The sequence below is a fragment of the Ursus maritimus genome, unplaced genomic scaffold, assembly GCF_017311325.1.
Source record: "Ursus maritimus isolate PB19 unplaced genomic scaffold, ASM1731132v1 scaffold_18, whole genome shotgun sequence".
Taxonomy (NCBI): Eukaryota; Metazoa; Chordata; class Mammalia; order Carnivora; family Ursidae; genus Ursus; species Ursus maritimus.
In genome coordinates, this window is record NW_024424230.1 from 2,406,704 (window position 1) to 2,420,601 (window position 13,898).

At 55.4% G+C, this 13,898-nt stretch overlaps 1 protein-coding gene and 1 long non-coding RNA gene across 9 annotated transcripts in view; one reads left to right on the top strand and one right to left on the bottom strand.

Annotated features, from left to right (window-relative positions):
* LOC103658422 (myelin basic protein) overlaps positions 1-13,898 on the top strand; it is a 114,528-nt gene that overhangs the window by 4,671 nt on the left and 95,959 nt on the right. The window contains exon 1 of one of the 8 annotated variants that reach the window (XM_040632423.1): positions 13,599-13,712. The exons of the other annotated variants lie outside the window; for them this stretch is intronic. The gene's annotated coding sequence lies outside the window, so the exon portion shown is untranslated. Of the gene's footprint in view, positions 1-13,598; positions 13,713-13,898 lie in introns of those variants that run through there. 8 annotated transcript variants of the gene reach the window in all.
* LOC121103233 lies at positions 1,094-13,460 on the bottom strand. Its single transcript, XR_005835367.1, has 2 exons — positions 11,765-13,460; positions 1,094-2,685 (listed from the first exon to the last, which is right to left on the bottom strand). It is a non-coding gene; the product is annotated as an uncharacterized LOC121103233 (long non-coding RNA).

Sequence of the window (13,898 nt, forward strand, 5' to 3'; positions counted from 1 at the left end):
CAGAGCCGTGGCCCACGGCCATGCTGCCCACTCGGGGACCTGGCTGCCCGTCTCCACCGCCCCGCGGTTCCCAGCTGGAAGCCAGCAGTGCGGTGACTTCCTGTGAGGGGGGCTTGCTGAGACATGGGCCCTGCTGGTGTGACATGCCTTCCTGCCATGATGCTTTCTGAAATTCACGTTTCAGAGCGTGACTCCTGTGTATTGCACTTAAAAACGGCGAGAGTTTGATTTTTGTCAGAGGGGGTGGGGAGTGTGGTGGCCCCAATGCTTTAAGTAAGAGGAGGGCTCCCAATGGCCTTGTCCACCGCTGGATAGCCGCCTTGCACAAGTGGCATCCCTGCCTCGTGGGGTCGGGTGACGAGGGGTCTCCCCCTCCACCCAGGGCGCCACCCCGGCCACATCCTGCACCCCTGTCCGGTTAGGAGTGTCTGTCAATGCCACCCTGCCGGCAGGAGCACAGCTCCACCAGCAAAAACTGTGCAGACACATGAAACCACCTCCCCATCAACCAGCAGCCTAAACAGACAGACAGACGAACTCACTCAGATGTCACCCTCCCTTCCAGAGTCTGGTCTGGAAACTGAGAGTTAAACACAACAGAGCAAACGCCCTGCGTCTGTTTGGATCCCTGGTGGGGGCACAAGTGGCGTGGTGGCCGGCTAGCCAACTCCCCACCAAAGTGCCTGCCACAGCCAGCCAGCCCGGCTCCGTGTCTTGTCACGAGGCTGAGGGACACGGCTGCCGCCTGTTTGCCCTTCGGTGGTCTGCCACCCACCTGCGTCATCTCCTCCGGAATTCTTGTGAAATGCAGAGTCCCGGGCGCCCATTTCTGGCGCACCAACCACAGTCTTGGGGATCGGGCACGGGAATATGTATTTTAATGAGCTCCCAAGTAAACTCCGAGGACCCCGCTCTAAGTGGAAGAGGAGACGGGTGACAAGTGCCGGAGTCTGTCACGTCTGCACGGGATTATCCGCATGCACACGCATGTGCTCACAAACATGCATTTGAATAAGGTCAACAAAACCTGTGCATGTCGCTGATAAAATGACTTTACGTTAGAAGGAATGACTCATGGAAGATACAATTCTGTCCTTTTATACTTTTATTTGTAACATTGATGTTTGTTTCTCTCTCCACACTCAGAGAACGGCGTTGTTGTTCTGCCTAGTAAGCGCAACCCTCTCTGCCAACGAGGCTCATACTCTCCATCCGTATTCTCCTGTATGGTTGAAACCTAACATTTTTGCTAAACTTGCTACGAAAGCAAAAAGTACAGAGCTATGTTGCAGGCTTCCCAAATACGTCAAATGCATGATTAGTTTTTTAAAAACCCATTGACTGTGATGTGCGGAAAGCTTTGCTCTGGGTTTCTAGGTACACCAAGATAACATGGGTGTAGCTCTTGCCCTGAAGGGCTCCTCCGTATGACTAGGGGACTTAGACGTGCACAGACAGGTTTCCCACGGCAAAACGTCTACTCAAGGCCCGAACTGTATGCAGACAATGACACCATGGGGCTCCTGGTGAGCGGGGCCACCCCGCGGGGGAAGGAGCCCAGGTAGTGCTGTGCAGGGGTGAGGCCTCTGCCCTGGACCCCGTGCACTCCCCAGGCCTCCCACCTCCCCCAGCAGCCCTGCGCCACCCCCCGTGGCCCCGTGGCCTGCTTCTTTACAAGCCTGCTCGTTCTGGGTTGTCTGTCTCCAGGATGCCCGACTTCCCTGCTCAGCTTTTAGCGATCTCTGGTTCTGGAGCATTTTGCTTACAAGGTGCTTCAGTGTTCCGTCAAGCATGTGCACCCTGGGAAACCTAAGATATGGTTTACGTGCCTTGGTGGCATTGGCATAGCGTGTGGGGCTCGTATCTGTTGCATCCGCGATGGATGAGTTCTGCCCATCCTAATCGTCCTCTCATGGCTGAGGCAGAGCAGGGCCTGGATTTCACAGAAGGCGCACGCCCGCGTCTATTCTCCACCAGTGATGTATTCAGCTTACTGTGTTGCCTTGAAGGCCAGATAAATTAAAGCAGGAATTTAATAAAATAAATATGGTGCTTATATTTTAGGAACTAGGTTTCTGTTTGTGTATGTGTGTGTGTGTGTGTGCACGTGTGCGTGCGTGCGCACGCACGTGTGTGTTGTGCTTGCAAGTGTGTGAGTGTGCATGTGCGCACACATATGTGCGTGCAAGTGTGTGCATGTGTGTGCGTGTGTGTGCGCACGCGTGTACGTGCGGCAGTCAGGATGCTCTGGTTGTTTTTATTCTGCTTCTGTTGGCGTCTGAAGATGTAGTAGCCTTGGAGTAGCTGAGACCGAAGATTTATGAAGTATGAACACCAGCTGCACTTGTCTTCCCAGAAATACAAAGAGGGTAAAGCAAACGTCGGAGGCAGGCAGAATGCATCTGCCGCTTCCATGCGTCACGTTATATTGCTCTCCGAAAGGTGGTATCGTCCCAAAAGGGAGATGATGAGTCTTTTATTCTGTCGTTATTTCCGTATGTCAAGACTTACTTTGGAAGAGAGAGGGATTTGAGCCAGGTATTCAAAGCTGACCTTATTCATTCCAGACCGGTGGTGGGAAATTGTCCTGTGAAGGGAGGCAGACGTGCCCAGACCTGGCAGACGAACTTGCTGAAAGTGCAGTGAAGTGTCACGGTTGAAGCCGCGTTAGGTGACAGTCCTACACTAAATGTAAACACAAATATACAAATATAAATATATATTTACAGAGGGTTAGCAACAGCTAAATAACACGTGCTTTAGGAATAGTACATTTTGATGTGAGGGTAGATTAAAACCTGGACAAAATTAAAAAAAAAAACACACACACACAACTGAATTTGCTCGTGAAGATAGAGAACGTGGTGGTTTCGTGAGGGCTACTGTGATACAATCATCTCAGAGCCTAAACCTTTGAGACTGAACTTCACTGGCTTTCATGACATGGCCTCAGACCGGAATATGAAGAATGGACCCTGGACTCAACCCACAGGGCTCGCCCCGACCTCTTGCAGGGGTGACACTTCATGACCGTGACACCTGTCATCAGGTGGGAGCCTGGAGGGCGCTGCTCTGGCCTCCGAATCCCGGTCTCTCCCCGTCCGCTTCTTAGTGCAGTCTTCCTGGTCACTTGCTCTGGAGTTCTCTGCGCAGAGCCGACGTGGCGGTTTCATGATGAATCACGGACATTTGCCAGTGGAGGCCTAGGGAAGGCGGACGTGACAACACGCAGAGGGAGACAGCAGGTGTCCATTCAGTGCTCAGAGCAGGTAAAGCCCAGGCCCCACATGGTGCCCATGAGCTTCAGGAAAGAAGGAAGCACACCAAGCTGAGGTCTTGGTGCAGCTTCAGCCGTGAGCCTGACTCACGCATAGACGGTCCCTCCTGAGTTCCCGCCCAGGAGGCGGGACTTTTGCCCCATGCGGAGCCCGGTCAGCTGTGCCGGGGTTGCATTGACACGGTTTCAAGTGTTTCACGTTGCTGTTTATTTGGTGGCGTTGTAGCACCTATCTCCTAAATTAGCACCTTGGACAGGTAATTAATTCAAGTACAATCCCCCACCCCCTGGAATCTACTGGTGAATTGTTTCTATGTCTGTAACCCAGACATGTTGTGACAGGTGATCGGTGAGCTGAGCACAGGTGCGTGCTTCCTTGACCCCGGGTTCTCCTCGCTTCTGAAGGGCAGAGTCCCCGACTTCACGCAGGATCCCCTTGCTGGCCTCATAGGAGTCTGCGTATGCCCTTGACCACGGCGCCTTCGCACAGCGTGCGTGGGGCAGGCGGCTGCTCCTGGGCCCCGGCCGTGGGCTCTGCGTCCAGGACCCGGGCACCCAGGCCCTCCAGCACAGCTGCACCTCCTGGTCCCCATGCAACCAAGCATTGCAGTTTTCAGTCTGGAGCTGAGGGCGGGGGACTGTGACTCTGGCTGCCACCGTCTGCACTCAGCACCCAGCCGTCTACCCATACTTCCTGTCTGCGGGGTGCTTGGTTCCTTCTGAGCAAGGGCTTCTGTGTTCAGGGGGGCCTCTGCCCCAGATGGGCCTTCAGGCTGTTGTCTTGGTGCCCCAGGCTGGCTGGACCGGGGCTGCTTGGTCTGGCTCTGCGGGTCCCCCTGGCCACTCCCACCCCTTGGGCTTCCCCGTGGTTCCCGTGCTGCTCTGGGTGGGTGTGATGCCACAAACCAAGGACAGGTCTCCAAGCACGGACGTGCTGCTCGTGAGTGTGTGTGTACGTGGGCAGGTGAGCACAAGTGGTTGGTGGAGTAGAGGGGATAGCTTCATGGTTTCACTCCATTTTCTCCCTGTCACTTAACGGGTATTTACTGAGAACCTGCTATGTACTGGTCCCTGTCGTGGTGCTGGGGACAGAGCAGTGCACAAACTGAAGGCCCCACCTTTGTTGTAGGGTCATTAGACCTGCTTCACCTGAGGACAGAGCTCTGGCACAGGCCCCCGACCGTCTGTGGGCTTCTCTTCCTGTGTGGACCCTGTTGTACCCTTAAAGGGTTTGAGGCAGAAGTAGGTTAGGTGAGGTCTGAGGACTCCCCCATCAAAGGGACAGGCTGGAGAACACGTGTGGCTGTCCTCCTAGCATCCTAGAACTCAGAAACGGCAGAGCGTGGGCTTGCACGTGTGCGTGGGCGTGCACACGCTTGTGTGGGTGTGTTTGTGTGCGTGTGATAGAGTCCAGCTCTTTGTGGCCCGTTCCGTAGCTGCTCCTTCTGGCACTGAGCACCGAGTAAACACTCCAGGAATGAGTTTCCATAGCATCTCGCCCTGGACTCGGCCTCTGGCTTCAGGAAACCAGCTGTCACCGTCTGACACAACGTGGGCGGCTTTGCTCAGTCCTTGTCGGGAACGCTAGAGTCGTGAAGACGCTGGTGTGCAGAGCAGGCGCTGTCGCTGCTGCTGGGCCCCGAGCCACCCTTCTCCAGCCTCTTGCTTCCCTGGAAGGACAGCAGGTGGGGCTCCAAGAGGCCGGCTGACCCGTCCAGGGCTGCCTCGCTGGCCAAGGCAGGTGGGCCTGGAATCAGGGTTGCCGCCCCACGCCCATTCCCTCCCGCTGCGTCATGCCCTTCTGCTGTTTTGCGTCGGTTCTGCTCTGTCTTTAGCTGTTACCGCACCTCATTTAAATTCTGCGAAGGGGTTCAAATAAGAAATGCTGTAATTGGTAAGGCGTGTGAAGGGTTAAGACACGTTATTATATCACAGCGGTGCGTCAGGTAAGCAGTTGGTGTCCTAAAAAAGGGCCGTCCTGGACAATCTTGATTTTGACAGAGCAGGAAAATCCCAAGGGCTCAGCCTGGTGGTGCTGTCAGCCGACACTGATCTTTGTTAGCCCGAAAGATACCGTTTAGAAACCAAATGCGGTGCAGAGCCCGCGTGGAAAGCTCCAGTTCAAGATGCAAGTTTCCAGCGGTCGCGTGCTCATAATACGCTTGTTGTTCTCTCGGCGTTCGTTGTGCCATTACTCATTTAAATGCCGTTTTTCAGTGACAGATTTAAAAGGGACTTCGTTGCATGACGTGTTCCTGTAAGGCCTCATTACTTACTCTTCTCTGCGGTGGTTTTCACGCCAAAGGATGTGAGGAGCGAAGGCTTGGTGACGTTGTCGCCAGCGTCTTCTGAACCGGGAGAGCAGAGCTCCAAGGCTTGGAGTGGGGCAGCAGGTGCCCCCTCTGACCTTTGGATGGAGCTCTTTTCCTTAATAAATCCAAGACTCAACGCATTGAGAAATCGTCTCTCAGAAGCAATGAAGTGCCTTGTCCGGCTCCCCCGGTCAGTTCACGGCCGAGCTGGAGCTGGAACTCTGGAGATGGCCCTCCGGGTGGTTGCCCCGTGGGACCTGGGGTCACCCGACCTCTCCAGACCTCCGAGCGTCATCATCTGTAAAATGAGGCGCACGGCAGAGCCCGTGCCTCAGCGGAGCGGGGAGACGATGACGAAGCGAGGCTCAGGGATGTGCAGATAGCGCCTCGTGCACGGCACCCCCGTCGTGTGGGCTGCCGTCAGCTTCCCGACTCCAGACCCACAGCCCCGGCCACTGCACCCTGCCCTCCTGGGACCCGTCTCCCTCCCCTTTCTGTAAATATAATTGTCCCTCATCCGAGTTCTTTATCTTTCCGTTGTGTCTCAAGAAGTGCAGACTCGCCCCGGGGAGCGGCAGGGCCCACTGGAAGGTTCCAAGGGGCCCACTGGAAGGTTCCGAGCCATGTCTCCGGTGGGACCATGATGGGCTGGTGACCACATGGAGCACTCTTCCCTGATGGGGATCTGGAAGGTTCTGGAAAGAAATCACCCAGGACCATGTTGCATGTCTGTGTGAAGAGAAGGTGCCAGTGAGATCTGCTGTCTCCCGTGGGGCCACATAGGGGTTGGTGATTTGAATCTGGGCAGTTTAGATCAACAACCTGGGATTCTAGATGTTTTCTGTGTTTTCAGATAGAAACACAGGTTTGGTTTAGTTAAGACTCAGACGATACTCTGTTGGCTGCAGGCCACTTAGAAACCTGTGGCCTGAGCCAGCGCGTTTCCTCCCTGTGCGTAACCAGGAGAAGCCATCCCGCCCCGTGTCAGGGGATTTATGAGCTGTCTGCAGGTGGGTGGAAATATGCAGAGTCAAAGGCACATCGTTCTGGCCTTTGATCACGAGCTCTGGCCCTGAGCGATGCCCAGAGTATGTGTGTTCCTTCTCGCTGCCACGGACGGTGCGCTGAGTCACGTGGCGCTCGTGGACCTGTGGTCATGGCACAGGCATGGCTAATAACTGGAGCCGGTGTTCTGGGCTGAGTGGTGTGCACATACCTACCGGATAACGCCGTCCACATGAGACCCTGCCGAGGCTCGGTGGGGAGATGCCATCCGCATGAGTCCCTGCCGAGGCTCGGTGGGGAGATGGCGTGGAAGACAGCCCGCGGTTGGTCACAGAAGGCCCCTGCTGGGGTTTGTTATCCTCTGACCCGCAGTTCCTATCTTCAGGTGCTTGTCAAATATTAACCAGCTGTTTCCACAACACCTCCCGGAAGTCACATTTCCCACCCCATGTTTACAGATAAGGAGGAACGCGGGCCCAAACCCTCCAAGCAAGGCAGGGGAGCGTCTACAAGAAAGGGCATGCCCTGGCCACCCCTGTTACTCAGGCTCCAGGTACTTCCGCTCTGAAGCCGCCAGCCTGCCTCATTCCAGCCGCTGGGGCTCCGGGCTGGGCAGCTGGTGCCCGGCCTATCTGTTGGAGCCTCCCGGGAGCCGGGGGGCACAGCATTCATTCGCGGTGACGGAGTCGGCCACCGGGACGCCAGGTCTCCTGACCCCGCCTGCCAAGGGAGGGAAGGGTGTGCCCTGTGTGCGCCTGAGCGGAGCTTCTCCCCATGCATCAGAAAGGCCGGTCTCGACGTGACTTCGGGCCTGGCGTGCCAGGTGCTTCCAAAGGGCCGAGGCCAACTTCCAAAGACCTGTTTTTACACGGAGAATTTTTTCTGTCCCTGCAAGAGCTACAAAATCTAACATCTTACCCAGTCGTAGAATCGTGAATGCATGAGCGAACAATTCTGAAGGTGACCCTCGCATAGACATTACAAGCTCCCGTGTGATCTGCCTCTTTTCCGCTCCAACAAAGTGCTCTGTGGCAGGAAGGTCGGTGCCCCGGGCTGGTCCTTCACACTCCTTTGCTGCGGTGTTTTGATGATGCCTTCTCTCCGGTCAGCCGACCCTGTGAGCCGCAACCTCAAGGGACTGCAAGCAGATACCCGGCAAACTCTTTTTTCTGCAATTCTATAATTTTCCTTTCAAGTGGTTTCTGACGACTTTGGGGCAGTGTTCATCTGTGCTGGAAACCTCCTTTGATCTGATAAGCCTGGAGGGAACGAAGCGTGGTGACGACGGGAGCATGGGTATTATCTGACACCCTAGGGCAGAACTGCCCGTACCCCACTATCCAGCAGCCAGCTCTTGTCAGATGCTCCTGTGTGAGTCTAGAGGGAGTTGTTGGGATTTTCTCTCAGTGCCATCAGACCAGCAGCCGATGCGGGTCCTGGAGACCAGGGAGGCCAGCCCGAAGCTCCCCGTCTGCAGAGCCTTGCTGACCTCTGCCGTGCCGTCTCGGGGCTCCAGAGACTGTCTTAGGCTCTGCTGTCAGAACCCCACAGACGGGGGGCTGAGAAACAGCACACATTCATTCTCGAAGGTCTGGACACTGGAGGCCCAAGATCAAGGTGCCGGCTGATGTGGTGTCTGGTGTGGGCCCTCATGGGGGTTCATGGACGGCATCTCTGTGCTGTGACCTCCCCTGGAGAAGGGGCTGGGAGCTGGCTGGGTCTCCTGAGGGCAAGCGTCCTGCTCACAAGAGCACTGCCCTTGTGACCTCCCACAGGCCCCCGTCCTGATGCCATCACGTGGGGTTAGTGCTTCAACGTGGAACTGGGGGGGCACAGGCACTCGTCTGTAGCACAAGCTTTCAGGGAATTCTTAGTCCATGTCCCAGAACTGGCTTGCGGTCCAGAATTGGATGAAGACTCACCCACGTGGCAGCGTCAGTGGTCTCAGGGGAGACGACTCCTTTGCAGCAGGCTGATCCTGACTGTTAGCAGATTCCTGGTGTTTCCGCTTTCCTGTCACACTCAGACTCTGCTCACAGCCTCCCTGACCTCAGGGCCTTTGCACAGGCTGCGCCCTCTGCCTCCTCCCTTCTCAGAGCTCCTGCTTCAGTCTCTGCCTGCACTTCTGCTCGTCCTGCCGGCCTCTGCCCTTCTCCCTGTGTATTAGTTCCCCACTGTAGCAGAAGTCCACAGACCGGGTGACTGCAGACAGAAATACATTCACTCACAGTTCTGGGCCCAGAGTCCAAATCAAGGTGTGGGCAGGGCCGTGCACCCTCTGAAGCCTCCAGGGGACGAAACTTCCTGGCCTCTCACAGCTCCAGGTGGTCACCGCTGCTCCTTGGGCTCCTTGCTTACAGACCCGCTGTGTCTCTGTCACAGGAGTAGGGCTCACCCTAACCCCCATGACCTCCTCTTAACTTTGTTCCACCTGCAAAGACCCTGTTCTTAGTCAGGTCACAGGCACGGGGGATTAGGCTGTGCACAGATGTTTTGGGGGACAAATACAACCCCCAACCCTGGAAAGGGCCCCTTGACCTCCAGGGTCAGGGCCATGTGCCCCCCCCCAGCACACAGGCTGTGCACCTGCCTCTATGCGTGTGACAACGAAGAGCGTGTGCGTATGGACGAAGAGTAAGCAGTCACTAGACCCGTTATGATCTGTGTGGGGGAAGGTCAGGCAGAGAAGCTTTTAAGTTGTTACCACTACTGTGTTTTCTAGCTGCTTCTGAGATAGTGAATGAATTCTAAAAACGGGCTTCTCAGCAGCAGAACTCCATGGTGGTGTTTGGCCATCACTGACCCCAGATCTGAATCCATCAGAGACCACAGCGTGCCGGTGTGTGGGGGGTGGTCTGCGGACCCCACAGGCCCGGGAGGGGCTTCCTGTCTGAATGGTTCTCCTGGGGCAAGAGTGAGTCGTCTGCCAGGAGGGGAAGTGGAAGGAGGTCTGGAGCACTGAGGCGTTTCCCTCAAATGACATGAAATGAGAGAACATGGTGGGGGCAGGGGCTATCACTGGACCATCCTAAGGCCTGCCTGCTGTTGAGTCAGAAACTCAAAGTAAGCCTAGGGAGCCTCCCTCCCAGTCCCCGCCTCCTTCCTCCTTGGGACAGTCTGTCCACGCACACAGCAGCGTCCACACACCCGGCTCCCGTCCCCGTCATCCTGTCATCCTGCTTCTTGAAGTAGTTACAGCTGAAGTCCCTTGAGCCTCCCTGTTCTCACCTAGGCTCCTGTAAGCGTTCCCGGGGCTGGTGAACGCGTTATCCGTCGTTGGCCACAGGATCCCCGGCACCTGCCGTGAGGGCTAGCCCGAGAATGGCCATTGGAATGCTCTTGAGTTCCCTCTGTACTTAGTTTTCCTTCTTCCTGAAAAGAAGCCACCGCATTCCAAAGGCCCTCCTCAGTCAGTGCCCCCTCTTGTGCTGTTCGGGTATTAATCACCAGGGGAGTGCTTTACTTGCCCACTTCCCACCCCAGCCTCCGCCACGACGTCAGGGGCCGCGGAGTGTCAGTGTGGGGAATCGAGGGGGAGGAAGCCAGTCAGGTTCCCGCAGGGGTGCTGCCGAGCCCGCCCACAGGTCTGCAGAGCCGGCCGAGGGTCTGACGTCGACACGCGCAGTGGCACCAGTGTCCGGCAGTTAGGACAGCTTCCGAGCAGTACGTCCGTCCGCATTCGAGGGTAACTGAATTATTTTGGCGCGGATGTGTTGGTAGTCTGGGGGAAGCAGAAGCTCCCCTTGGCTGTGACGAAGCCTGGCCGTGGCCAGCACGGACTCCGGAACGGCCGGCGCAGCCCCACGCCTTGGTCCTCAGGATGGAAGTTGTCCCGCAGACAACGCAGCTGCTCTGAGGACGCCCGGTGATGTGCCTGCACCGAGGCTTCTCACCAGAGTCTGTGGGTCGAATCCGAGGGTCTGTCGGTGGCACCATTTCCAAGGGCGGGACTCGTGGATCCTTCCAGCATCTGTGCCCAGCGCTGTGTGGGCGCAGTGGGGGCCTGTGCAGACAATCCGTGCCTTCCCACATCTTATGCATGTGGCTATAGCGTTACCTGAATCTCCCAACCACCTGATCAGGTGCGTCAGGCAGGTGTGATCGCCCCCTTTACAAGTGGAGCCGAGGCTGAGTCAGCTAACTTGCTCAGGGTCCGATGGACAGGTGCCTACCACCCTTCAATGCCATTTTCCTCCTCAACAACTAGCTTCTGAACTTAAGAAAGCCCTCCCTTCCTCACCTCTTCTTTTGTGAGGTGGCTCCAAATCCAAAAGATTCATTCCCAAAAAGGACATGAGCCTGCCCCTTTGCAGATCTCAGTGCCTCCTGTTTTATCACCTTCATTACTATTACCCCATTCCCGAGATACCCTGACCACACTCTGTTGGTCTAAATTCTGCCATTTTCCCCCCAACATCCAACCCACAATTCAGAGGTCAGATAAGCCGCTTCTGTGCAAAGGCAAAAATCCACAATCTTTGGCTTCCTTTCTGTTCCTAGAACATGTGGCTGGACCACCTCCGAAATACAACACACTCTCGCACGCCTGGTGGCTCCTCCGTGAGTACGAGTCACCGGTCCATGCCATCCCTGGGATCCGAGTGTCTGCCCCCGTGGCATGGGCCCTATGAGCATCTCCTGGGTGCCGCTGCTGGACCCCCGTGAGCAGGCGCTGGGGCCGTTCAGACCCAGTACCCGATGACGTGGGAACTGTACTGGTGATAACAACCAAGTCTGTTGACCTTTAAAGTCTCGTGAAAAGCAAAAATTCCATGAATGGTTAATGGCAAAGTACATTTCATTGACTTTAAAAATCAAGAAAGCAAAAGTTACCACCTTAGTGGGATTTTTAAATCCTGCTGCCTAAGTACCTATTAATACTCCTCTCTGCTGGGAATGACCCACGGATTCTGGCAGGTAGATTTTAGCAATTTCACCCTGGGCCCAGTGCTCCACCCACCTCTGTGGCCAGTGCAGACCCCAGTCTGTCCTTCCCAGTGCCCCCACCAGGGGCCTCCCCCCGGGTTCTTACTGGCCACGCCCACACTTCAGCAGGTGCACACGGAACAGGGAAAACGTTGCTCTGAAATAGCACATGTGAATGATGGCCCCAGAGACCGCCAACAAAGACAGCCCTCGGCTCCCCACGGAGCACAAAGCAATTACTTACTTTTTTTAAATGTTATGGGAAGAAAGTTGAACGTTTCGAGTTCAGACGTGGAAGATTAGCTCTTTGGGGTCATAATTAACGGCCTGTTTGTCACATTCTGCGTCCAGCACCTTATGTAACATACAAGTCATCGTCTAGGGAAGGGCAGCGAGGGCAGATGGGTTAGTGAAGTGTGGCTGGGGCCCGTGGCTGTCAGGCCCAGCCTCTTACTGAGTCCTACCAGTCTTCTGACCTCCGTTCAAGAACGTCCCTGCTGTTCTCAGTAGTAAACTTGTTTATCCCCGTGCAAGTGTTTATAAGGAACCAGGTTCTTGTCATCTGTGTTTTTCAAGGCTACTTGCTAGAGTAGGTCCTATTTCCTCTTCTGGTGCTAATTAATAATATAGAAATGTGTGATATCTTAGATCTACTCTAAAGGTTTTTTCCACATAAGATACATTTATGTTAAAAATCCCTATTTTTAACTAAAAGACTTTCCTAAGGCATGATACACTCAAAGCCAGATTCAGTCTTCTCAATGTTATTTTCTTGGCTGTGAAATGGGAATAACGCTTACGGGGCTATTCCTGTAATTATGTAACTTGGAAGGCAGATGCTAGGAGCCCCAAGGCACAGTGAAGAGCGGTAGCGGATGACCAGCAACCTGCGTCACCTCTGACCCTGCACCAGGGCACCCAGCCTCCCTGTTCCCTCGGCGCTCTGAGGAGTCCCCGCATTCTTGGAGGCTTAGGTTTGGGCGATTTCTCACACCTTCTCTGTCTCACCATGAAGTTACCCCCCCTGCCTGTAGAAATGCAGTGGGCGAGTGTCTGAAGGCTCTTCTGAAGCCGGGGAGTGGCTGTGTCTTGCGCTCCTGTTGGCAAACTTCTCCTTTCTCGCTGCCTCATTCAGCGCAGTCTTGACCAGCACTAGTTGCCTAACTTCCTGTGTTGGGCTGGTCCCTGGAGGGGCCTGAGCTCTCGTTTCAGGCTCTTTGCGTGGCGTCACTTCTGAGCTTCTCAGGGGCCGCAGGCGTGCTTATCCCCTACTCTCCCCTCGACCTTGACAGTTTGAGGGGACGCCCACGGAAAGGTCTGTGCATNCCTGCACCTGCTTACCTCCCACCCCAGTGACGTGCACCTGCTGGGAGGGACAGGAGGACGGAAACCAGCAGCACCTAGAGCTCAACCTCTAACCAGCCACAGGCAGCCTGGGGGCTTTCCTTGCTTGCACTTTGAAGGAATCTGAGGCTCAGAGAGGTGGAGCCAGTTGCCCTGCATCACACAGCACTAGCCTGGATTGGCACCTAGCTCTGACTTGCCCTATCTGCACTTGGAAACGTTAGTAGGATGCAGTTGGTTAAAATACTTGGAAGCAAGGTGTTTTCACCTCTGAGCCCCCACGCACGTCAGCCCCACCGCACCCATGCACTCCCAGTGGCCTGCAGTGGGTTTTGTCTGTGGGGTCCTTCAGGATGTCCACCAGGGGCCAGTCAGTAGTGTCGGCTGCAGGAGGGGTGATTCTGAACGGTGAAGGCCACACGGATTGTGACCTTGAACGGCTTATGCTGAATTTTAGCCTCCCAGCTTGCAACAGTGTGGGTGCTCATGGATGGATTATAGAAGTTTCCAGTAACCCCGGGGGGCAGTCTGGGCATCCCTGTGGAACGGGACTTCACTCTAAGCAGTGTGTGGCAGCCCCCGCTGCAACAGGTCATTCTGCCTCCAGCTCCACCCCTCCCTTCCCCTCCCTCCCCCACTTCCCTTTTTTATTATTTCACAAGAAACTTCTCAAATGACTCAAGAAGCTCCAGAGTCAGCTGGCTTCCAAGAGGCATTCCACATGTTCAGAATTCTCTCTCAGTTCAATCAATTGCAGGAATGAAATGGAACAGGGGCGCCTGGCTGGCGGGGTCGGGAGGGCGTGGGACTCTTGATGTCAGGGTCACTGAGTTCCAGCCCCACTTTGGGTGAGTTCCAGCCCCACATCGGGTGTAGATAGGACTTAAATAAATAAGTAAACTTTAAAAACAAAATGCAGTGGAATAAAGATGACCCTCCGGTGTCCCACTGGTGGGTGGGTAGCTGGTTCTCAGCATGTTAGGGAGGCCGGTGGGCAGCAGCGAGCTCTCCGTCACACCTCCGCCCACGCCTCG